This window comes from Pleurodeles waltl, chromosome 6, assembly GCF_031143425.1.
Source record: "Pleurodeles waltl isolate 20211129_DDA chromosome 6, aPleWal1.hap1.20221129, whole genome shotgun sequence".
NCBI classification, from domain to species: domain Eukaryota; kingdom Metazoa; phylum Chordata; class Amphibia; order Caudata; family Salamandridae; genus Pleurodeles; species Pleurodeles waltl.
This window is the reverse complement of record NC_090445.1, coordinates 1,586,623,056-1,586,649,963: the sequence shown is the minus strand read 5'-3', so window position 1 is coordinate 1,586,649,963 and position 26,908 is coordinate 1,586,623,056. Positions and strand designations below refer to the sequence as shown.

Here is a 26,908-nt window from a genome sequence, read left to right as displayed (position 1 = left end):
TAGAGATGCAACCCTTTCTAGTGTGTTTACCTAAACATTTATAGCAACAAACAAGCAACAAAGAGGCACCTTTGTGGCATTTAACCTGGAGAATGAGGGGGTCAAAAGAGTTAGGAGCAAAGAAAAGGGGGCAGCCATATATTTATGTGTCAAATGTTTAAAGGACATATTCCTCTGCATTGGCAATACCAGCCTAACTTTTAAAAACAGTGACTGTATACAAAGAATAACAGAAGAGGCAGCTTAACTGCAAATTAATTATAGTCATTTTGTTAAGAATGTCACCTGCATTTTAGCGATATGAAATGGCAGGCCATGTATTAGCAAGCGCTATATTAAAACAAAATTAGTTATTCCCAGACTGCCTCAACACGCAGCAGACAAAGAACCCTACGAGTGAGGATGTGGCTTAAGGGCCAGAGCTGCCGATCTTGGTGCTGGGGAACATGGTTCGAGACTTGGCACCGGCTCAACATCCTGTGATTTCAGGCAAATCACAATTGCCCCTTGCTACCAAAAATGAATGTGTTCTTGTGTAACGTAACCGGTGCTCATGTAAAGTGCTGTAATACCTTTGTATAGAGTTCGTGATAACTCAACCTTATTTGAAGAGGCGCATTTTATATCCAAAGGCTAGATGTTTTTTGCTATGAAGTTGAGGCCATGAAGTGCTTGGGTCTGGAGTCACAACTCCTTTTCCACCATTTTGGAGACAACACCTTTCGGCACATTGTTGCCTAGAACTAAATTATGTGCTTGGTTGGTGACCCTCTGGAGATTATCAAGAGCACATGCCATAGCCTAGTGTTAAGCTCTACTCAAGTCAGTCAGTTCATGCACCCACTGCAGAGGTCTTGAAAGAACGAGAATGTCAAAGACTACAATCCTGACATAGCCTTTTCACCGTTTTATCTCTGCAAGGTCAATGCAAATGAATTATAGTGATTTTTTAAAGAATGGCACCTGTTCTGCAGTGCTATGAAATGACAGAACCTGTATTACCAAGTGCTATATAAAAAACAAGTTATTCCCAGACTGCCCCAACACGCACCAGACAAAGAACCCAAGAAGAGAGGATGTGGCGTAAGGGCCAGAGCTGCAGACTTTGGAGCTTGGGACCACGGTTCGAGTCTCGGCACCAGCCCAAAATCCTGTGACTCTGGGCAAATCACTTAATCACCTCCTTGCTACCAAAAACAAATGTGTTCTTGTGTAAAGTAACCGGTGCTCATGGAAAGCGCTGTAATGTCTTTGTATGGAGTTATTAAACTGCAAAAAAATAAAGCGCTCTAATACCTTCATCTCGAGTTCCCAATACATAAAAATGCAAAAAAAAAAAAAAAAGCCCCCACAGACATCACAAGGAAACAGCAAGATGCCCGAAACCAAGGAAGATGAAGAAACAACGTACTACCATGAGCGAAGCGGTGAGGCAAAAGGAAAAAAAAAGAGTGCACTGAAGCTCTCCAGTTGATTGTGCAATAATCCATCTAACAGGGTCAGTCTCCAAGGCGGCAACAAAACAGCCTCAAAGGGGGTGTGGGAAACGTAAAGCATTTACTAATGACATCAAGGGATTTTTGAAAGGCAGGCCCAGGAATGAATGAAAGTGATGGGAGTGAGATTGGCGTGGTTAAAGCCCTCAGAATAGATTACAACATATCGAGAAGAGCAGTGCTTAAGCGCTGCTATGCTCAACCCAAAAACTAGTTTGTTTAATGATTCTTTGCCTTACTTAATAAAGATTGAATATGCTTAGGAAGTCAACAAATTTGCAGCAGTCTGTATTTTACAGTGAAGCAAAACTCCATACAAGAAAGGTGTAGAACACGAGCTATTGGATGTTCATAAGCTACTACTCAACGTATTAGTAACAGCTGAATTCATATAGCATGTCCTTCTGCTCTCCCTTCGTCTAGGAAGATTTGTGCTGTTTGTATATTTTCTTTATTAAATAATGTTTCACTCTGCTTGCTAAATGGCAGATGCCTTAATTTGTTACTCAGCACATACTTTCACAGCAGTTTGCAAATCGTTTTTGCTTCTGAATAGTCTCAGAACCTAAAGAATAAGAAAAGTCCATGGATTTATAAAGCAGGGCTATTTATACAGCTGCTAACTTAACAGCCCTGAAAAGTACCACCCACCAGAGGTTACAGTAAGCCAGGATGACGAGTATACCAGCAGATCTCAGTAATCTAAACAAGTGTTCTCACTCAGCTGGGGTCAGAAATGCTTCCCCCATAAGACCGCTCTGACAGGGGCTACACCCCCGAGCGCCCCATGTTACAATCTTTGAGCGCCCTCCAGCTAAATGGTGGAACCTCCTGCGCCGCCCTTCCCGAAGTCAGCCTGCATCTTCAGTTCCCCTTCACAGACTGCCATTCTAGGATAGGACTGTGGGTCTGCTTCTAGTTTAGAGCGGGCAGCATTTTTTTTCTCATTTTTTTAAAATTGAAATTTCACTTATACAAAGGAAAAGAAAAAGAAAAGATAATTGACAGGAATGAAGAGTTTTTCCATTCGACACGTCAAGTATGAATTGAATGTTTTAGCACCAACTTTAGTATTACTGACCGACGCATGATTTATAACGGGCACTCAGTTTCTTTACATACCCAAAATCTCTCCACTCTATGCACTGACTTGTATATCTTGATGTTTTATTCTATCGTTTGCTCCTAATCCATGCAATTGTTTTTAAACTAGATTAAAGATGTGGATCACACTCCACTCTCCAACTCTTTCACAGACCCGCCTTCACTTTGTTGTATGACTGAAAAGCCTCCCCACTTCCACCCTCCAATACTCTTTGGCCTAGATACTGGCGGCATCAGTGTGCCATAATTATCTGATGCAGTGCTACACAAGACAGGATACGTTGCCACAGTCGTATTGTTGTGAGTGGTCCCCAGCCTCATCGTACCGCCATGTGTTGCTGAGCCAAAAGTAATGCCATGGCAACAAATCTCAGATTAGACCTAGATTTGCCTTCTATGTAGCCTAATATACTGGTCATCGGGCTAGGTGTAACAGTTATCGGTATAATTTTACTGATCTCTGTAAAAATATTATGCCTATAATTATGTATACTTAGGCAGTTCTATGAAACATGTTTCAAGTCAGCAACAGGAGACCCGCACCCAGTACACTTGGATGTTGGAGTTGGCTGCATGAACCATACCACCAATTAATTCAAATCTGGTTTCTAGTGTGTATAAAATCTACATTGTCGCCTCGAGTAAGACTAACATTATTACATTTCTATAGACGGAATACTTTCTTATTCTAGTTCTGCACCACTTTTCCCATTCATACACTTCTGTGGGAAGGGTGAAGTGCATAAAAGTAGTGCTACATTTGTTAACGAAAGAGTGCTGGCATACAAAGCTCTGCTCAAAAGACAGCAGTCGGTGCAATTAAACACTTGTGTTGTAGGACTCTCGGCATAGGGACAAGACTGCTGGCTTTGGGCGGCAGCACCACCACGTATGGGGGACTGAGTCTTTTCCCACACAGTCTGGTAACTTAAGGCCGAACCCTTTCAGCTAGCTAGCTGCACCTCACCAAAACCTATAAGTAAAGGTGATTTGTGGCAACCTGACGCATGAAGTGGTGGAACAGATCTTATCCATTTCTCTCAATTACATATGTCTCATACATGTAACAACAAACAAAAGCAGGATTTGGTTCAATATATTTATTGAAGCAACTGCATTCTACGTAAAGAGGCATGAATTGCAATTATTAGGAAAATGAAACCCAACACTATCATCATTGTGACGAGAAATTAGAAATACTTAAAAAGTCCCAACATCCTGTCACATTAGTGAATCTGAAATCCCTATCTGCATTACTAAACATCCATATGAGAGCAATATTGGTGTTTGCCCTAATCTGCCTGTACTAGTCTCTGCAAGGAAGTCCCATTCTCATACCTGAATAATAAGCAGGGGGGTTAGCTGTTGGTCTGATGGCAGCCCTCCCAGGGGGTCAGAGCGATGAGTCCAAGTTTAGCAGAGCTGCGACAACATGATGCAGTGTAAGATGGCTGGCTAGAATGATCCCCTCTAACTGGTTTGTGGCAGCTTGTTGTTTATAACAAAACATGTTGTTCTTCTGAGAACTGCCCTACATCATAATGCATCTTTTCTGTGTAGGATAGACATTGTACTTTTACTCTTTGGACCAGTAATACCTGAAAAACAATCATGTACAGCTTCATACACCCTTGAGCTGAGCACAAGATGAAATCTCATACAAAAGAACTAATCACAAATTCTGCATGGAAGAGCATCTGATAAAAACAATAAAAAAATCACAGCTAAAATAAAGCTTTTGCTAAAATAATATAAGTAAATAAATGAAATGAACTAAGTAAAAGTGCACAGGCCTATAGCTAAAATAAATGTGCCCACACAAAGTGCTAAAATAACCCCACGACACCTGAGCGCCGAATAGCAAGGCTGGTAGTCGCTCATTCTCTTCCAGACACTCCCTGCTCACTTTTATCGCTCTTGCAGGTTCCTACTTAATTCCTTTATGATGATTTTGTTGTATTTCTTTTTTCTGTCTTTCCAATCTGTGTGTTTTTCCGGCGATTGCACTGGTAAAAATATGTGATTTAGAGGTAAGTTTTGGTGGCCCCCACAGTCAGCCACCAGCTCAAATTAAGCACAGATGTGCCACATATTCTTAGACCTCTTCCTGCCATTCTCAAAAGAAAGATGTGTCTATGGTGCTTCCTTCCTTTTTTCAAATAAGTGAGCATGACCATCTGAGAGGTCAAATCACAAGCCCCACTTCCTTTAACCTCTACAGAACAATCCCATTTTTAATTTAAATGCACATTATTCAGATGTCACGCTTATGAATGACACTGTTAATCTGTGATATGTAAATCGAACACCTAAAGGACAAGTCTGAGATTCACTTGGAGCCAAGCTCTCCTAAAATGGCACTTGCACCACTATCTTTGCCACGGCAATATCCCATGAACTCCATACCCGTCAAGTACATCTAACCCAGGTTTCGTATTTGTAAGCAGCCGGGAGGGTGGGCCTTTGGTCATCAGTGATTGCTGAGCACAGTGTTCTACAGGTCACATGCTTGAATTCCAGGTGGAGCAGACTCAGTCTTCCATTTTTCCAAGGTGAACTGAACGCCATAAACTGGCTAATAGCAGCATCTATTATTTACAATGCTTGGAAGTGGCAGAAGTGTGAACTTAACTACAAAATAAAATGTAAAATGTACTGTTTTAAAGACGGGTAACTCATGTAAAGACACATTTGTAAAAAAATAAAATAAAAACTAAAAAAAATTCAACCGCATGAAAAAACACTAACATCCGAGATTTCTGCACGTAATTTGACATAATATTGTACATTTTGAAACTATTTGAGTAGTTCTTAGTGAAACATTGCAGAGCTACGGCCAGGAGTCATGGCAAATGCATAGCAGACTAAGTAATACACATTTGGGGATACAAAGGGGTTTTGTCGTATTTTGGATAAAAACTTTTTGGCTACAGAAGAGGAGACAATTCATTACAAGGTATTGCAGGCATCTATAATGAATGATTTGCGAATCCAATTTCGCTGGGTGCGAGATCTTGTTTCTAAGACTGTTTCAGTAGTTGTCAAAAAAGGAGTAAAGTGGCATATCAGTTGGATTTGGGAACGGCATTTCCGTATTGGGGCATATACTGAGGAGGATCTGGTTAAAGTAAACTTGACTGACGAGGTCTATGAGAGAGCAGAAACATTTAGGTTAACTGTAAAAAGGAAGACCGTAGTACCAGATGAACGCTAGGGTCAATCTGCACCTAAAGTCTAGGACTGTCACTGAAATATCAAGAGAACCTTGGTCTACTGGAGGAATCAATGCCATCCAGTCCATCATTTCCATTCAACTGGAGGATTCCTAAAGACCTACATCAGCACCTCCTGATAACAGATGTAACAAACTCAGAGAACACCGCATTTATAGGCGATTCAATTAATCTAGGGTAACTACCGCAAACCAGATTATGGACACCTAAAAATATCTGACAATGTATTCTGGTCTACTTAACTCAATGATATCTTATGCCGATGATACCCAGCTGGTTTATTCTTTTAGCACCAATGTAAACTCTGATCAAGAAGCGCTATCCTCCTGTCTAACAGACATTGCTAACTGGATGTCAAATAATAAGCTCAAGCTAAATGATGAAAAAACGTAATTAACGCTGGTTGGCAAATTCTCCCTACTTAAATCTCCCATCTCAATTCCAGAAGAACTAAAAAGACTTCCTCCTTCAAAGGAAACTATAAAAAGCCTAGGAGTATGGCTGGACTCACGCCTATCAATGGAACAGCATGTAAAAAAATTAGTGGCCTCTTGCTTCAATCTTCTAAGAATACTTAGAATTTTTTTTTAATTTCTCTCTTTTCTTGCCTAAAGACTTATTATTCAAGCCCTCATACTATCCCGACTAGACTACGGGAATGTGCTGTTCCTGAGCTTTCCCATCTGTGTCTTAAGGAGACTGCAGATAGTGCAGAATGCAGCCGCTCGGCTACTCATGGCCATCCCCAGAACTGCATCGGCCAAACCTGCCTTAGCCTCCCTCCATTGGCTTCCTATCCAGCAAAGGATTAATTTTAAAGCTCTGTGTAAGGTACATTGAGCTCTTCATAATAGGGGACCTTCTTATATCAAGCGTATGATTACACCCTATACTCCCCAGAGAGCCCTTAGATCCTCATCTTCTGGTCTAGCTGACATCTGCCGTGTTAAAAAAAACAAGATGGGGAGGTAGGTCCTTCACATTCAGAGCAGCAAATTTATATAACTCCCTCTCCCTGTCACTTTGAATAGATAATTCCGAGATTTATTTTCCAAGTAAACTGAAGACCCTACTCTTTCCAACATACATTTTCACTGTGATGCCCTCGTCCTCTTTTAGCGCTGGGAGGCCTTCGGGTAGCCGTGCGCTCTATAAATCTATTAAACTAAACTAAAACTAAAGCAAAATAAAACTACAAAACAAACAATACATTAGGCTATCACGAATAAGTCCAGTGATCAGGAGAGAGGTGGCCATCCTAAATGAACCATTTCAAAGTGGAGAAGCCACACACAAGAAGTGTTATGCAGATGGCACACAGAATCCATCACACTGTCCTAATTTATGATGTGGAGAAAAGTTATGCGCTTGAAAATGGGTATAATTAAGTCACCAGAAACCAAAGACACACTTAAAAAAAAAATCAAATGGTCACTGTGTTACCCGTTAGAAACAGGAATCTAGTTTCTGATAGTGGCTGACAAATGCTTTCTAATAGGTTTTATAGGGTAGCCATAAGTTGTCGAGATAGCATGTGTGTCCAGGTAACGAAAGGGAGTGAGCTTAGAGCTCTCCTGCAAAGGAATAAAAATCTGTAGCCCATACCTACACACAAAGCTGTGATAACACCTAAAATAAGTATCTTTGGTTTCCTCGATTCTCAAACTACTTATATAGTAGATCACTGAAAGGGACACAAGCTAATGCGAGGAAAAAGCCAGCTTACAGTGGTCCAAGAACAGGGAGAAACAACAATGAAGGAAGAGTCTTCCCTGAACCCAAAATTATTTTGGCTAATTTAAATCCTATCCACTGTTTTAAAGGTGGACACATATCTATGTCGTGGAGAGATGAATGATTTTCTGGTGGCTAAAAGAGATTAGAGATGGTTTTCTAATAGTAAGCAACACAACCACTTGTTTAAAAAGTGTGTATTTTGGAGTAGACTGCACAACATTCATAAAATGCCTTTCATCAAACAATCAATAATGCAAATGTGTGGATATCCTTGTTACATCTGTGCCAAGAGCTTACCAAATATTGTAAGCACTGAAGAGATAATAGTGTGCTTCTCACACTGCTGTGCAGCATGTTGCTGGATGCAGTAAGCAGTGTGAGGTTAAGAGATTTGATTGTGGCAGCCTCCTCAAAGTTACTGTGTAGGACATTTTTGGTCTTGATCAGCCTGCTCTTTCTCTGTGATAAGGCTCCATTCTTGACAGACAAGGAGGATGTGCTGTCCTTGCCTCACTTCTTTGCTGTGCTACAAAGTTAGATAAAGTCCTCCTTTACCTGTGGGACAGGGCATCAAGTCAGCCCTAGCTCATGTGGTAACTCCAGCAGTGCCCTTCAAATGAACAAATTGTGAGCTCCACTATCAGAAGGTAGCCTCTACATTGCTGCCTCCGGAGGGCAGCCTGAAGGGGCGGACTTCAGTACACCGCTTTAGGCCAGGCTGGACCTGGCCCATCGGCAGCCAGGCAGTGATCATTACTTGCTTTGGCAATGCTTTTTGATGACTACCTATGAACAGATTACTCATTACAGAAATACGGCAAGTGTCAGATAAAGTTTGGAATTTAATATCTTAGGTTCCCATATGAACAAACCCATAATCAATCATAAGTGATGCTCGCTTCTCCATGTATGATCCAGCCACACCTGTGAATCAATTCACCATTCATTTCCCACATCACAGAACTGAGAGTCAGCCCAAAAACACCAAGTTAAGAAAGGCAAACATGCATAACCAACCTTAACCACCTAGGAGAAGAGATGGCTGGGTAAAAATGTGCAGGAACACATAGCATACATTTAAATATCAGTTTTGGAAGGTAGCATTCCTTTAATTAAAACTACTACTGCAAAATCCCCACCTATAAAAAGACTTGTTTGCAAAATATAGTTGAACTACAATTAGAACATTGAAATGTTGAGAGCTCCATTGAAGACAATGGAGTGCTCTGGGCTTCCAATTGCTGGTAAAAGCCCAGAGCTCCAACATTCCAATGTTTGTCTCACAGCAACAGCTGTGAACAAAGACCTCACAGAGCCCGAGGGGGATTTCAATCCCCTCAGGCTCCATGAAGCTATTGTTTTATTTATTAGAACATTCTGCCCTCTAGTGGTGGAATGTTCTAATAGACTTATATCCAACCATAGCTGGGCTATACCGGCCATTAAAGACCTGCTCCCTTGGTAAAGCTGGAGCGGGCCTTTAATTGCTGGTATAGCCCACGATGGTGGGCTAAAAGGCTATAGCAAATCAGAAGGCTGAGGGACCAATCATTTAAGAAAGAAACTCTGAAGCACAGAATGAACAAACTTTGCTTTGTCCTGAAAACTCTATCCAATCAATAATAATACTTTGCAGTAGTCACTCCTCTCAGGCAGGAAATAAAATATGCCTTCCCTCTCAATATCCGTAGGTAGTTCGGTCTCTGCTGGGTTGCACCACAAAGTGATACAAAGCACAATATGGAGTATTCCAAAGGTGTTCTGCTCTTCTTAGCACTCTGGTTTAGCACTCATGAATTCTTTACAACTGGCCAACTGATCTGAACTTTCAGGTTCCAGAAATGGAAAGGCCAAGAGTCCTTTTGGCTTCAATTGACAAAGGTGCCCTTGGGTCTTAAATGAATGTGGTCAATGAAGAAGGCCGGTTACAAAATTTTCCGTCTTAGGTCTAATTCTGACCATGCCTGTGTTAGAAAGAAGGGTTTGACTCTCAAAATTATTTCTCAGATAAAAAGAAAAGGAATGTGGGATCTGCACGGAATATGAAAAGGTCCTCACTGTTCAAGCAGATCTAAGAGTAATGAAAAAGCTTGTCCCTCAGGGTCACAGTGTTAAGATTACACAAATGAACAGGTCTGAAAAGCAACTCCAATAAAAATCAATAGAAACAAATCGAGATTAGATTCCAGTGAACACAGACAAAAGTAATTTGAAAACTTTTCAAAATCTGGTCAGAAAAGCAAATGAATAATCTTGATTAACAGAATTCATATTTGCTGATATTGCAGCCAGATAACCTTTATCAGATGTTAACATTTACACTGCCTCTAGGCTGGGCGAGCTCCAGACTCCTAGGTATGGAGCACGAGAAGAGATAAGGATATCTTAACTAGCACCATTCTGAAAACCACTTCCATCACCCAGAGTATTCAGTTTTGTGCAGCATTTTATAACGGGGCGGACCACTTCAGTGTCTTTATCTGGAAGCAGTGAATCCCAAAGAGTAAGTTAAACTCTGTGACAGAAAGCCTTCAGATAAAGGGTCTGGGAATCTGGGAAGGAAAATCTAAACCCTTTACTGAGAAATCAAATCTCTTCTTAATGGGACCGTAAAAAACAGAAAGACACAGAAGGTTGGCGACATCCAGATTAATTCTAGCCAGACAGACATAGATCAAGATCTACCAGGGTGAGTATTCCTCATCCTTTGCAGGACAGGAGCTATGAGAAACACAGTAAGCAATGCAGAATCAAGTGAAAGTTCCATATCAGTGCAAACGTTTCTCTGAAAATACCCTTGGAGAAGATCCTGCACTTGTAGGTCCCAATGGAGGTGAAGGGATCAATCTGCGGAGCCCCTGGAAAGTGACGTAACAAAACTTGAGGACCTCCCCTGCAAAGTACATGGAGTGGGTCCCCCTTTTCCCCAGCCCACCACCTAACACCTCCCAGTCCCTGCCAGTGTACGGTGCTTAGGGGGGACCATAGAGCTGGGAGTTTTCAGCCTGAAGTCTCATTTTTATTATACCACACCACAAAATCATCATTTGTATCCCTTCTATGGTTGGCTGGGGTTAACACATTTAGGTAATCTCAGTGCCTTTCCATGCAAGATGGTCTGCACATCATAGAGGGAGACTTCAACACATACTACCAGATATACTACTGCTTAAGCGCACCACAGCTACGACCTCACACTGTCATACTAGTTGAAGTAATGCAAAATGATAGTGTTGCCATGAGTATCTGGAAACATGGACTAATGAAAAAAAAATAGTAACATCATGCAAAAAGTTGTGACGTCCTGATGGTTGATATGAAGTTCCTTCAACTCCCAAAAAGAGTCACATTGATTAGGAGATTGCAGTGATGTGCATTCTAGCGCACTAAGAAAGCGCCCACATAAAAATCTATCTGCTGCCAAGAGGGTCTGATCAGCTACCCAACTATGAGATTTTGCCACTCCACTGAGCATCAAAAGCGCAACGTAAGACAGTTGAACACCAAAACAAAATCTGAAAGTTCCCCCCAAAATGGATCCGAATGGAACATCAGTTTTCACTGAAGAACATTCACTGGTAACTTTTGGAAAATGGCTCTTTCTGTACGGCCATTCCCAAAAGTTGTTACTTCATCCACCTATTTTTACTGGATTCATTTTTGTTGGCTTTAGGACTCAATGCACTTTACCACTGCTAACCAGTGCTAAAGTGCTTGCGCTCTCTCCTTAAAACATGGTTAACACTGGCTTATACCCAACTGACATATTTAATTTACCTATAAGTCCCTAGTAAAGTGCACTACATCTGCCCAGGGCGTGTAAATTAAATGTTACTTGTTGGCCTACAGCACTGATTGTGCCACACACTTAAGTGTCCCTCTAACCATGTCTCAGGCCTGCCACTGTAGACCATGTGTGCGGTATTACACTGCCATGTCAACCTAGCAAAATAAATCTTTTGCCTGCCCAAACAGGACATGTACCTTTAAGTTTTACATGTCCCGGTAGTGAAAAACTCCCAAAGTTGTGTTTTCAATATAGCAAAGCCTATCTCTCCTCCAGGATGACATTGGAATTACTTTATAACACCTTATAAGTGTAATTCACAATCTGAAAGAGATAAACGTTTTGAGTTTGGTGTCTCTGGAATAAATTTAAGAATCACAACTTATGGTGATGTCGGATACCTAATTGCAATTCTGGAAATGTCACCTTTCGAACGCTAGCATTTTCTTTCTTTAGCCATTTGGTGTAGGCTGCCCGTCTCTGATCACTTGTCTGGGGTGGGTGACAGCTGGGCTTTTCGTATTCACCCTAGACAGCCACAAACGATGGGAGTTTAGGTGCGACTTGATGAGCCATCCTGGGAGTTGACCACAGCCTCACTTGATACAATAGGCTGCATAACACCTTATAGTGAGACTGGAACCAGGGCAGGAAGGGCAGGACCTTTGTGCACTTTGCAGGCTTGTCTTTGAATTCTACCTCACTTCAAAGGCCCAAATGGGTATAAGTACTGGACCTCTGACACCACCAACTCAGTACACTCCAAGACCAGTGAATACTCTGCCACAAAGAAGGACTGCTGTACTGTTGAAGGACTGATGTTCTGCTGAAGTGCTGCTCTGCTGGACTACTGCCTTGCTGTGCTGACCTGCTGCCTGTTGTCCCCCTGCCTGGGTGAGACAGAGTAAACCTACATCACTTGAACCCAGAGTGACTCCTAGAGCTAGCTGGCTGGCCTCCTGATTTGAAATTCCAGGGACATTCCAACAATTCTGCTCCTGCACCTGGACTCTGCCTTCTGTGAGTCTACCCTGTGAGTGCCACTGCTGTCTTGGACCCTTGAAAGTGGGCCTAAGGTGTTTGCTCCAGTGGAACAGACACATCCTCTGCTGCAAGAGCAGAACCAATGCATCAATCCTGTGGCATGAAACAGAATCGAAACACTGCCTTTGGAACCACCAATCCAATGCTTACTCCTGCACATGGTCCTTGCATTCCTGTCGATGGCAGCCTCAACGATGATGCCGAATCTCTGCATTGCAGCCTCTCTGCTAATCGTAACCGACACATCGCCTCAACTGCACAATGCATCCTCAACACCAGTCTTTGCATCACAATGCCCAGAGGCTGAATTCTAGATGTCGACGCAGCGGGAACTCGCACCCCAAATCAGTTGCATATCAGAACTGCCACTCCGCCGCTGTTGCGTGGAGAAAATCTAAGCATCACCCCTAATGCATGGTTCAGAACCAACGCAACACTCCGCAACTTGGATTTAAGGTACTATGGTTCAGTGGGCCCAACTGGGTCTCTGTATCTGGTATGTGCTCCATGGCCGGTGGCCTGAACTTTTGACTTTCTCTGGTCTGGTGCAACCAGATGTTCCCTATTGGCGCTTATTGCTTCTAAGCTCTATTTTACAGTTTAATCTTTAAAAATTCATAACTCAAGTTATGCTTATTGGATTTTTGTCATTTTGGTCTTTTTTTTTAATTAAATTCTGATCTGGCGTGGGATCGTCTTGTGTGGTGTTTTCACTGTTTTACTATTTAAAGTGTTGCACAAAAACTTTACACACTGCCTATAAGTTAGGCCTGATTGCTCAGTTCCAAGCTACCAGAGGATAAGTGCAGGTTAATTTAGGGTTTAACTGACACCCTGTGTAGGATTGTGGTTACTGCCTGACTAAGGTTTATACCCCACGTAATCAACAACCCAATTTCTAACAGTAACCTGGCTCAAGGGCATAGGAAGATGTAGGCTCAGTATTTGTAGGCAGCTTAGGCTATAACAAAGCAAACCTTGGAGAAATGTTTGGGAAAAATAAGGCCTGCTGTTCATTGAAAACTTGCAGGATTAGTTGTGGATGTACTAATTCCAAAGATAATCTATTTTACAAGCAACAACTTTAAAATTCAAAGTAATTATCTGTTACAGAATTACTAAACTACATGAGATCTGTAATTCCAAGAGTAAAACTATTGGGCCATAAGTGTCAGTAATCATAAGTGTCAATGCAGTAATGAAGACATTTGTGACTGCCCACAGTAAATATCCATTCAGCAGTCAATGTGTTTTAAATGGACAACTTGCAAAGCAACAATAGCACATTGGATGTGAGAGCCAAGGTAAATAGAGGGAAGTGTATATGCAGGAATGCTTTGTCAAAATATCCTTTGTAGCTAAATGGATTAAGGAAAGCACCAACAGCAATGTTTCAGATAAAGGCGGTTTAATCTGCCTCTGACCGTGTGCCCCAGCCAACTGTTTACAGAACACACTAGAATGTATTATCCATCTAAAGAAAGATTCCTTTTGTACAGTCCCACTAATCTCACAGAGACCTAGGTTTTGGAAAGAGAAATACAGACACACACCTTGGCATGAAAAAACATGAGCTGGTGACATAGGCCCTCATTATGACATTGGCGGCAAATCCTGCTTCCCTCCGTGGTGACGACCGCTAACATACCTTCGCGGAGGCGACCATCTGTTCGCCATATTATGAAACAGACACACTAAACTAACAGAATACTGCCACAAACACATATCCGCCAGACCAAAGGTAAGTGGTAAAGTGTCGGTACGAACACCTATACGCCAACAAAACTATGCCCACCACATTATGACCTACAAATCACCACGGCGGACATTCAACAGTGGTAAACCATTGGCTGAACACACTGGTGCAGTCAGAATGGCCACCCAAATACAAAACAACACAACATTGGACAAAACGAAAATCACACACCTGACACTCACACACCACACACACCCAAAGCATTATAAAACACACAACCCTTTACGAACACGAAAAGACTGCAATAGGAGCCACACAAATCACAGAGACAACTACACATACACACCACAAACACCCATTCATCCGTCATGCACCCAACATCCCAACACATAACTCAACACCCTCTGCACAACACACACCACACAACACCTATGTCCCCACTAAGGCACCCCCGTTTCACAAATGAGGAGTTGCGGGTCATGGTGGAGGAAATAGACAGGGTAGAGCCACAGATGTTTAGAGCACAGGTATAGGAAATATCCTTTGCCAGGAAGATGGAGCTATGGCGAAGAATCGTGGACAGGGTGAACACCTTGGGACAGTATCCAAGAGCAAGGGACAACATCAGGAAGAGGTGGAACAACCTACAGGGGAAGGTATGTTCTGTAGCACCAAGGCACCAGCTCGCCATCCAGAGAACTGGCTTTGCACCCCCACCTCCTCCCCACAGCTGACAGCATGGGACAAGCAGTTCTTGGCAATCCTGCATCCTGAGGGACTCACAGGAGTAGCCGGAGGACTGAACACTGGTGAGTTAATATTTACTTCTTATCATCCCCCATACCTGCAAGCCATCTCACCCCCTCACCCTGACTCTCATTACTCCACTCTATCCCACACAGTGCACCTACACATGTGACGAACCCCAATGCCAAGCCCTGCATGCCATACCAATGGATGTACAGCTCTCCCAGCCCTGCATGTACACCCAACACCAGAGCATGCACGGCATGGAGAACTAACAATCCCACAATACATCACCATACAAAACAAAGGTGGCAGGGCAACAGCAACAATAACGGGGAAGCTAGGGATGTACAATATGTCAGAGACATAAAGCATAATACATCACTTACTTCCCCGCAGGTGCCCCAGCCAATCCCAGCAGCGAGGAGGTGCCACAGCTATCCAGTCCCCCAACAGAAGATGCCCCCAGTGATGATAGTAACTCTGGACTGCTGGACCTGGATGAACTACCTGGCCCATCAGGGACAACTGGTCAGTCGACGACCCCAGCCCACTCCCAGTCCACCACAGAACCTCCACCCTCCGTATCCAACACCACAGCACCCACCCAACGTCCCCACACCTCTATCCCCAGGACACATCCGTGTGCCCATCTGTACAGGGACCCCAGTCCACACTTCACAGCCAAGACAATCAGGGTCCTGGGGTCAGTGGCAGTGGGCACACCGTTCAGGGGACACAGACACAGGGGGAGAGGGTCACAAGGAGGACAGCTGTGCGCCAGGGGGAGGACAGGCCCAGGGAACCTACTCCCCAGGAGGCACTCACTAATGTCCTGGGGGCTTACCAACAATCCCAGGACAAGATGGGCCAGATCCTTAACAACATGCAGAAGAACAAGCGGCTTCAGGAGGTACACCATCAGGAGATCAGGAAAGATTTGCAGGCCCTCAATACCACCATGGTCTCCAAAGCAGGGGGGCTGACTGTTATAGCCAACAGCATGAGGGAATGGACAGCACACCAGTGGATCCCTTCCACTAGCCAGTCAACAGAACAGCCCACCACATCTGACGCAGCTAGTGGACAGGAGGCCCTGCCACAGGACCCACAGGCCACCAGCACCCCTTCACCTGCAGAAGGTGAACCACCCCACAAATGTTTCCTGTGACCCAGACAGAAGCCAGAAAAACTAGCCAAGACCAAGACCACTGCCAGGAAATTAGGCCCTCCTGAATGTCACCCTTGTGTCCCACCCTGTCACCTTGTCCACTTTGAACTGCCTTTGCTCCCCTTCCTATGGCCCCTTGGACACTGTACCTGTACAACAAACAGACTGGACCAATACCCTGGAATTACCTCTACCATCACCTCATTCCATTTAACTTTTCACTCTAAAAATGTCACTACAATAAACACCCTTGAACACAACTTGAGTGATAGTGTTTTATGTGATGAAAATTTGCAAATATGGAAACAGTCAGATCTTGTGCAAATGTCCTGAACACTGTGATAGCATACAAATAATGACCTGTAGCTATATGTAGTCATCACATCAGTACACAGTTGTTAAAACACCAACATCTGCAAAATGAGAAACCATAGGTGACAGTCAGTTGAGATGCAAAGGAAGTGAATGCCATCCTGCTACAGCCACACTGAAAACATAAATAATTAGAGGAATGGCAGTTCCACTGTCTCACCTGCATGTCATTGGAAGTATTGATGTATAACTGACGTTCTGTTGTCCACATCCTCATCCTCTGCCTCCTCATCCTCACTGTCCTCAGGGTCCACTGCTGCCACAGGGGCATTTCCAATCTCCTTCTCCTGCAGATAAGGCACGTCGCCTGAGGGCCGGGTGTGCACATGAAGCATGCTACTACTATCTGGCATACCTTCTCAGGGGAGCAGCACAGGGATCCACCTGTCAGATGGAGGCATCTGAACCTGGCCTTCAGGAGGCCGAAGGTACGTTCTATGATTCGCCACGTTCGCCCATGTGCATCATTATACCGAATCTCAGCCCCTGTCCTGGCATTCCTCACAGGTGGTAGGAGCCGCGATAGGTTTTGGTAGCTAGAGTCACCTGCTTGTATTGAGGTACAAGCATTAGCCTTACACAACGGTATGGGGATAACACCTGAAGGCATACACTGACATATATTGGGTGGGGACTCTAGCTCACCTATTAGCCACACCCTGTGCCTCTGTAGTTGTGCCATCACATTTGGGGTGCTGGTATTCCTCAGGACGAAGGCGTCATGCATGACCCAGGATACTTGGCAGTGACGTGGGAGATGTACTGGTCAGCCAGGCACACCATTTGCACACTGAGTGAGTAGAAACTCTTCCGATTCCTGAACACTTGTTCACTGGCCCGGGAGGCGGGAGGGTACAAACAAAATATGTGATCCGTCAGTCATCCCAACAATATTTGGTATATGTCCCATTGCATAGAATCCTGCCTTCACAGTGTCCAAATCTTCCACCTGGGGGAAAGTGATTTAGCTGCACATGTGTTTTACCAAGGCAGACAAAACCCTTGCCATCCCAACTGAGAACATTGGCTGTGACATTCCTGCTGACAAGCCCACTATCACTTGGAAAGAACCAGTTGCCAGGAAATGGAGCACTGACAGAACTTGCACAAGAGGGAGGATCCCAGCGGGATGAAGGATAGCTGGTATCAGATTATGCTCCAATTGTGCACACAGCTCTGTGATTGTGGCCCTGTCCAGTCTATAGGTCAGTATTATGTGCTAGTCCTCCAGTGTAGCCGAGTCCACAAGGGGTCTGTACACAGGGTCTTGTCTCCTCCTTCTCCTATCCCTCCTGCAGTGGCAGGTATCTAAGGGACACCACAGTGAGTAGTCACAAACTGAACAACAGAATCACCACTTCAGTGTACATAGAGCATTTATGAGATGTGACAATGTGAATGGCAATGTATGTGCAATTTACAGCAATGACTCAGTTCTCAATTTTCTGAATGTTGTTTACCAACATAAAATGGCGACCGCCTGTCCTGTATGTAGGGACAGGTGGAAGTGAGGTAACTCCACAGGTGCTGGGCGTCATGGCAGAAGACGGTCTTGCGCCGGCGTAGGGCGTCATGGCGGAAGGTGATCTTGCACAGCCGTGCTATTCCTCATTGGCTAAAATGGGTCTCTATGGAGTACAGTGGCCAATGGGGATCACCTGCGGCGGTGGTGTACCCCGCCGCGGATGTGTCCGCCATTTTCTGTCTAACACCTCACTTGATTCTTGACTTTCCACAGAACATCACCTACACTGCGTGTGCTGCTGTGACCTGTGTCTGGATCCTGCCATGACCTGTGTGACCAGGGAAAGGGCCCCTGTCTTCACTTTGGAGGAGTTGGAGTGTCTGGTGGATGGGGTCCTACGCCTGTATGGACAGCTGTATGGGCCTCGAAACCAACAGGTGAATGAATACACCATGGGCACGATGCATGTGACAAGGTTGCATGGAGATGTGTGTGCTAGCAGCGTGTCATATGGGGGGGATGTCTGATGGTAGTGTACATGGTGGGCGTCGGGTGATCTGTGTGCCAATGGGGATGGAAACGGTATTTGGGGGCCATATGTGTGACAGGCTGGTTTGTATGTTTAATGGTGTCCTCCTGTCTGTATTACCTCTGCAGGTCAGCGTCCATCTGAAGAAGGGATTGTGGTGTGCCATCGGCAAGAACGTGCAGACCCAGGGGGTCTACAGCAGGTCGAGCACCCACTGTAGGAAAAGGTGGGAGGACCTGAGACGCTGGGCCCGAAAGACCGTGGATATCCAGCTGGGGATGGCCTACCAACGAGGGCAGGGTGCCCGTCGGAACCTGACCCCCCTAATGGCCCGTATACTGGCAGTGGCCTATCCAGAGCTGAATGGGCACTTAAGGCCAGCACAGCAGCCACAAGGGGTGAGTACAGGGAGCGTGACAACCATGTTTGTTGGCTGGCATGGGATCCTGGTGGTGGGTTTCAGTTGGTGGGTTGCAGTTAGTGGGTACCCCTTAATGTCAGCTCAGACATTGCTCCGTGGTCCAGCTCAAGGTAAATGGGTGTACAGTTAAATCTTGTAATAAAGCTAGGTGGCATTCCAAGTCAGAGAGGGCTTAATAGGTTCCAGGTGGAGTGCAGTTGGTAGTTGTTAGGCTCTCATCTTGCTGTGGTACCTAGCCAATGGATTGCCAGTGTGATGCATAGTGCTCAATCCTGATCCCTGTGTGTGATGGTAATATGTATGCCCATTTGTGGTGTTGGTGCTATAATTGACCCAGTGCTCCCTTTCTCTCTCCCACCCCCTATTTTTTTCTGTCACCCTATCCATGTGTGCATTAGCATCATCTGGCAGAGGAGCAGGGGCATCGGCGACTGAGGGAGCTGCATCCCACAGGACCCAGAAGGCAGAGTCCACCGACGCCGAGGGGACCAGTGGAACGGAAGGCGATGGGAGCACCACGGCGGAGACAGGAGGTGACAACACTGACTCCGATTCCTCCTCCAATGATAGCTCCCTGGTGGTGGCGACACCTCTGGGACCACCCCAGCTACAGTTACAGCAGCCATCCCTGTATCAGCACCGACCTCCCAGTAGCCACCCAACGAGTTAGCCAAACCCGCTCACCCAGGAGGGCAGGCATCTCCTTCACCCCAGGCACCTCAGGCCCTGCCCCAGTGAGCCCTGCTGCCCTGAGTGTGGAGGCTATTGACTTCCTGAGATCCATCTCTGCAGGGCAGTCAACCATAGTGAATGGCATCCAGGGGCTGGCATCCCAGATGCAGCAATGCAATGCATACCCGGAGGGCATCCACAATGGGTTGGCAGCCCACCAGAGATAGTTTCAGGCTCTGGCCTCCTCTCTGCTGGCAGCCAGTGTCCCTGTTCCTATTGTCCCCCCTCCAACTACCACTTTCCAGTCCCAGTCTCCTCAACCCCAAACCATCCCCTGCACACATACAGATAAGCAAGCAAACAAAAACATCAGACAAGTGTAGCACAGTCAAACACAGGCAGCGCACTTCAGGCCACAAGCACTCACACAAACAACAGACAGTTGCATACACAACAACATCCACTGCTTCCACTGTCTCCCCCTCCTCCTCCTTCCTCACAGTCACATCCTCACTCACACCTGCATGCACTGCATCAACAGCCATCACCACATCAAGCAGCACACACACCTCACTTGCAGGCACCTCCACAACATCCATCCACGCGTCCCCTTTGCCCTCTACCACCCTGTCTGCCCCCTCCTAAGAAATACAAACACACACACTCAGACTCCCAACAGCCATCCACCTCACACATGCACACTGCCCATGCACCTGCACCCAAGTGCAGCAGACGTACACTTCCGACAACCACTCCCTCAACCTCCACTCCCATCCCTCCTCCCAAATCCTGCCCCAACATCATTAAGAAGCTTTTCCTTGCCCATCTTGACCTCTTCCCTCCCCCTCCACCCCCGTCCTGCCCATTAAGAGCAGGGTCCCAACGACCCAGCACAGCACCTCAGCCAAACAGTCTCCCACTGCTCCAATCAAAACTTCAGCTACTGGCACAAAGTGTGGCGGCTGGCACAGGGTGTGACGGCTGCCAATCCTACTGTGAGCACACCTCCGCCTCAGAAAGGGAGGACTAGGGTGGTGAAAACCAAGGGACATGAGACGGGGACAGTGGAGGCACCTCCTAGACGTGGAGGAAAGAAAGGGAAGGAGCCCACTCCACCACCCAAGAAAAGGAAGGATCCCACTCCACCACACAAGAAAGGGAAGGAACCCACTCCACCCCCCAAGAAAAGGAAGGATCCCATTCCACCAGCAAAGAGAGGCAAGAGGGCCCCCTCCACCAGCAGAGGGCAAGGAGCCCTCACCTCCAGCAGAGGCAGCCAGGGTCACACCTCCACCAGCAGCGGGCAAGGAGCCCTTACACCTCCAGCAGAGGCAGCCAGGGTCGCACCTCCACCAGCAGTGGGCAAGGAGCCCTTACACCTTCACCAGCAGTGGGCATGGAGCCCTCCCCTCCAGCAGACGTACAGCAGCCCTCACCTCCAGCAGAGGCACAGCAGCCCTCACCTCCAGCAGAGGCACAGCAGCCCTCACCTCCAGCAGAGGCACAGCAGCCCTCACCTCCAGCAGAGGCACAGCAGCCCTCACCTCCAACAGAGGCACAGCAGCCCTCACCTCCAACAGAGGCACAGCATCCCTCACCTCCAACAGAGGCACAGCAGCCATCACCTCCAGCAGAGGCAGAGTAGCTGTTGGCATCATATTTCATGATCAGTTAAAGCTCAATATGGTCCTTGTTTTAATTAGACGTAGGACATGTGACATTGGTTTTATTCTGCAGCTGGTTGTGTGTATGGTGTGTGTGTGGATGGTGCGTGTTGTGTGTGTGTCACTCTCCTTTTCCTCCCTCCCTTGTGTGCTCAGCAGCTGTAGTCACCATTGTTGTCTTCGTCGGCGTTGGTGTTCCAGGTGGACCATGGCATAGAAGAGCATATGGAAGAATTAAAGTTCCAGTTCCATGGCGGCAGAGGTCTTCTCTGTGTCTTTGATGGAGAGTCTTTTGTTTTCTGTGAAGTGTTTCTGCCAGGCTTTTGATGGCGTTGGTACTGCCCCAGAAATAGTGGCGGTTTGCTTTGTCATAATATGGTGGGCGGTACCTTGTCTTCTGAATAGCTGTTGATGGGTACCGCAGTGTTCAGTGGTGTTAACACCCTGGCGGTTGGTGTGGTACATTGGCTGTCTATGGGAGGTATCACCGCCATGGTCTTACTTTGGCGGTAATTACTGCCAGCCTGTTGGCGGTATTACCGCCACTAACCGTCACCGCCAATGTCATAATGACCACCATAATGAGGTCATGCCATTGTTTTGTGATCAAATGTTACATTTGTCATTTTCAATGGAAGTAAACAGCCTCATAGAATTCCAAATTCAGCAGTTAATCTGGGGTGTATAATCTGGACTGTTTGGCATTCCTGATTCCTCCAGTAATTCCTAATTTCTGATGGCAAACTCATGATATTGGGATATACATAAGGTGAGGAGTCTGCAGGAAGAAGTATCCACTAAAGTCTGATAATATTTTCCTCTGCACGAGACTCCTCACCACCTCACAGTTGCTGAAACCCCCACAATTTTGAGCAAATAGTCTGTTTTTTGGTCAATTATAATGAGGCCCGATTTAGCTGTGGGGGTCAGTTTGCCTATCAAACAGTATAAAAAAACAAGAATACTTAGTATGTCACAGCTCCAGACCTATGTTCTATTTGCTAAGTATAATGGAACATTCATTAAACTTGGAAGGACTGGGGACCCAATACTTCGCAATTCTGGTGGTGACAGTCATGTAATTGCAAACTGCACTGGCTCTCAGCAACACTGCTGCACTCCGTGCTTCAACCCTTGCCTGTGGATGCAAAGTCACCACACCAGAATAATCTCCACAGTGCTTGTTGTGACCACCACCTCACACATTTGATTACTTTTTATCTTCCAGCAAGGACCCTGCCAATACGGATACATATACACACACACCAATATCACAAAAAATTCCATCTGAAATAGATGTCAACTACCTAGCACTAATGAACAAGGTACTTAGCTAAGGTAAGGCTCTATCTGTTGAATACTCTAATTGTAGATTCTTCACCTTTTGAATTCCGCCAGGTGTAGTGAAGTACAAGTTACTTACCTTCGGTAACAAAATATCTGATAGAGACATTTTCTGGTTGCAGATTCCTTACCTTAGAATTTTTGCCCAGGCGTCAGACTGGATCCAGAGATGTTTTCTTCCATTAATACCCTTGAGTGTCGTAGTCACAGTGATTACATCAGGAGTATTCCATAGATGTCGCCCTCAGCGCAGTGACGTCAGTTTCTTTTAACGACTTTCCATGGCAAAGCACAGAGCTGCTAAGAACACTGAGATTGGTGCACCAGAGCTAAGGACCTAAATGGGGGAATCCCTGTCCCTAAAAATCAGTTCGTAAGCGGGGAGGATGGATGGGTCGGTAAGGAATCTGCAACTAGATTATGTCTTTACCTGATATTTCGTTACCGAAGGTAAGTAACTTGTACATCTGATAGAGATTTCTAGTTGCAGATTGCTTACCTTAGAATAGATACCTAAGCAATACCACCCTCAGAGGTGAGCTGGGAATCAAGCTCATCCTAGAAAGTCCTGCAGGACCGAATGACCAAAGCAGCTTCCCGATGGACCTGACTGTCCAGGCAGTAATGTTTAGTAAACGTGTGCAGGGAGGCCCACGTAGATGCCTGGCAGATATCCAGGACAGAAACTCCACGTGCTAACACAGTGGAAGCAGCAGTCGCTCTGGTGGAATGAGTGTGCAAGCCCTCAGGGGATTGCTTCTTGGCCAAAACTTAGCACATCTTGATGCAAAGAAGTACCCATCGAGAGATGGTACATTTTTGTACCGCCTTCCCTTTCTTCGCAGCCACATATCAAACAAAGAGTTGATCGTCCACCTGGAAATCTTTAGTACGATCTAGATAGAACACCAATGCTATTTTTGGGCCCAGACGGTGGAGTATCTCCTTCTCATGAGAATTATGTCAGGTGTGTAAAAAGTAGGCACAGTGATGAACTGGCCCACATGAAAAGGCATAACAACCTTGGGAAGGAAAGAAGCCTTAGTGCACAACACCACTTTGTCAGGGTGCACAGACAAGAATGGAGGCTTGGAAGAAAGGGCTTGAAGCTCATTCACTCTGCGAGCAGAAGTGATGGCAACAAGAAAGACAGCCTTGATAGTGAGTAGCCGTAAAGGACAATTGTGCATCGGCTCAAAAGGAGTAAACATTAAGTAAGGACAAGATTGAGGTCCCACTGAGCCATAATAAATGGAGTGGGAGGAAATAAATGGGTGAGACCCTTTAAGGAGTAAAGGAGGCCGGAGTTCCACTCGAGACAAAAAGCGTCTCAGAGCGAGTGCCTCCTTGGAAACTCCAACATGCAAAACAGCTGACATTGCTCGTTCTCTGCGGAGGTGAACTGATCTAACCAAGGCTCTCCCCACTGATGAAAGACACCTTGCGCCACCTCGGAATGGAAACGCCATTCGTGATTGGCTGTGCATCGAGGGCTGAGTTTGTCCGCTCTGGCGTTGAGAGAATCCGCCAAATGTTGAACCACCAGGGTAATGCCCTGTTGTTCCAGCCATGTCCAGAGGCGTAGTGCCTCCTGACAAAGGTTCCAGGACCCTACTCCGCCCTGTTTGTTGCAGTACCACATGGCGGTAGTATTGTCCGTGAACACCTGCACTACTTTCCCTTTGAGAGAGGGAAGAAATGCTTTCAACCCAAGCCTGATCACCCGGAGCTTCAGAAGATTGATATGGAGCCCAGTGGCCTCTGATCTCTACCTCTCCTATGTGGCCGCACCAACCCAGAAGTGACACATCTGTCACTATGGATAGATCGGGCTGAGGAAGGGAGAGGGATCTGCCGTGGACCCAATGCGGATTCGAAAGCCACCACTGCAGGTCTTTCGCAGTCCCCTCGATATCTGGAACATGTCAGAGAGATTCCCCTGATGCTGCGCTCACTGGAACTTCAAGTCCCACTGCAGAGCCTGCATATGTCATCTGGCATGCGTCACTAGCAGGATGCAGGAGGCCATGAGGCCCAGCAGCCTCAGAGTCAGTCTCACTGAAACCCAAGACAGAGGCTGAAAGATCATAATCATAACTTGAATATCTTGGACTCGCTTTTCGGGAGGATAAGCCTGAAACTGCACTGTCAAGAACAGCTCTGATGAAAGGGAGCGACTGAGAGGGAGGCAGGTGTGATTTTGGCATGCTGATAGTGAACCCCAGCGTGTGCAGGAGGCTCGCCGTAGTTTGAAGGTGGAAGACGACTTTCTGGGGAAAGTCCGCCTTCAACAGTCAGTCGTCGAGGTAGGGAAAGACTGAGACCCCTAACCTGCGCAGATGAGTTGCAACCACCACCATCTCTTTCCTAAACACCCGAGGGGCGCTGGTAAGGCCGAATGGGAGGACGGTAAACTGATAGTGCTGGTGAGCTACCACGAATCGTAGGTAATATCTGTGGACAGGCAGAATGGGAATGTGGAAATAAGTGTCCTGCAAGTCCAATGCTACCATCCAGTCTCTTGGGTCTAAGGCAGATAGGACCTGAGCCAGGGTGAGCATTTTGAATTGCTCCTTCCTGAGGAAGTAGTTGAGGTCCCGAAGTTCTTGGATACGACGTAAGCCCTTGTCCTTTTTCGACACCAGAAAGTAGCAGGAATAACAACCACAATCTACTTCTGGCACAGGGATTTTCTCTGTGGCTCCCTTGGCCGCCAAGAGAGCCGTGACTTCCTAGACCACAATGTGAGGCTGGAGGAAGAAAACATCTTCCCAAATTGTTCCAGCCTTTCTGATTCCCTATCCGGAGGTGCGGAAGGGAATGTGCCCGAGGAAGAAGAAGCCTGGATGACAAGACTTTCAGGCGTGGGGTGTTGGTACAGGAATTTAGGGTCATTCGGGGCGTGCCGATGGCGGCATTCGATATTCTTGTTCACAGGAGCCCCTGTGCTAGGTTTGGACCAAGTACTCAAAAGGATATCAGTGAGGGCTTCATTGAACGGCAAAAGGGGCTCAGATGTGGAAGCCCCTGGCCGAAGCACCTCCATCAGGAAACTGGACCTGACCCCTACAGTAGGTAGCGCAAGGCCAAGGACCTTACCCACCCTACTGACCACCATAGCATAAGTCGCTCCCTCTGCCGTAGCCACAGTAGGAGGAGACAGCATGCCGGCGTCTGGAGAAGTGTCTAGTCCACTGGCTTTGCCCAATTCCTGTGCCCAGTCTAAAGATGGGCCATCCTGGTATTCAAAAGGGTCCAGGGACGCAGAGTCAAGTGCTGGGCCGCCATGAGCTTGAGGTACCACTCCCTCAAGGACTTTGGGTGCATGGCCCGGCATTCGGAACACGTCATGGTTGAGCTACAAGCACCACAAACAGACCTGATGCGGATCCGTCACCGACATCATGCAGTGACAGTCCCTGTACGGTTTGAAACCGATCTTCGGGGACATCCTAGATGCACCAAAAAACTCACCAAAAACACGACAAAAGGGTCGAAGTCGGTCAAAAAGAGACCAGGGTAGCTCTCTCTGGATCACCGCATGGCGTGTAAAGAAAGTAACTGACGTCACTGCGCTGAAGTGGCATCTATGTACTACTCCCGACGTCATCACGGCAACTACGACGCCTTCGATGCCCGCTGAATTGACCCTAGCAACGTACAAGGGTATTGCTCGAAGAAAAAATCTCTGGATCCTGTCTAACACCTGGGGGAAAATTCTAAGGTAAAGAATCTGCAACTAGAAGTCTCTATCAGATCAATGTGACAAGGCCTTGTTTAAACCTTTTTTTATCATATGCTTGCCTGCAAGTTATCTTTCCATTAGAAAATGTGAAGTTATAAATATGTGTAGAAGTACTAGCATCATGTTTGTCTTCTAACTAGGCTGACGTAGCTCTGTTGTTTATATTACAATGGCTGAAATAACATTATAGATGCTTCCAATGAAAAAGCACATGTTTAGTTATAGGAGCACATTAACTACATGTAAATCAAGATATTTCAATACTTATTTTGTTTTTTTGGGACTTTAGTGTTGCTAAACTAATAAACATGAGATAAAACCAGCAATCAGATACCATAATAACTCTGGTATCTGACCATTAATTGGAGAGAGAAACTTTGCAAAAGCACTATCAAGCCACAGGTTAAGCCATTTTGTTGCCAAAACACAGCCAAAAGCTGCCCTGGGAGTGGTGAAAAGAAGTGGCCTTGAGACCGGTACTGTTTATCATACACAGGAGTTGGCAGACAATAGTTAAACAGCTATTTTCTTTTTTTTTCTTTTTTTTTTTACCGACAGCAGGTATGCTGTGAGAGCCATCTTAAGAAACTCAGTTTAAAGGTTTGCTATTTTCTAAATATGTTAAGTTTCTTTTAGCACTTGAAAGTATTAATAGGGTGATAGGAAACTAGGAACTTGCTC

At 45.8% G+C, this 26,908-nt stretch overlaps 1 protein-coding gene across 2 annotated transcripts in view; it reads right to left on the bottom strand.

The window, feature by feature from the left end:
* Nucleotides 1-26,908, bottom strand: part of PNPLA7 (patatin like phospholipase domain containing 7) — a 1,294,112-nt gene that overhangs the window by 465,811 nt on the left and 801,393 nt on the right. The gene's annotated exons all lie outside the window — the stretch shown is intronic.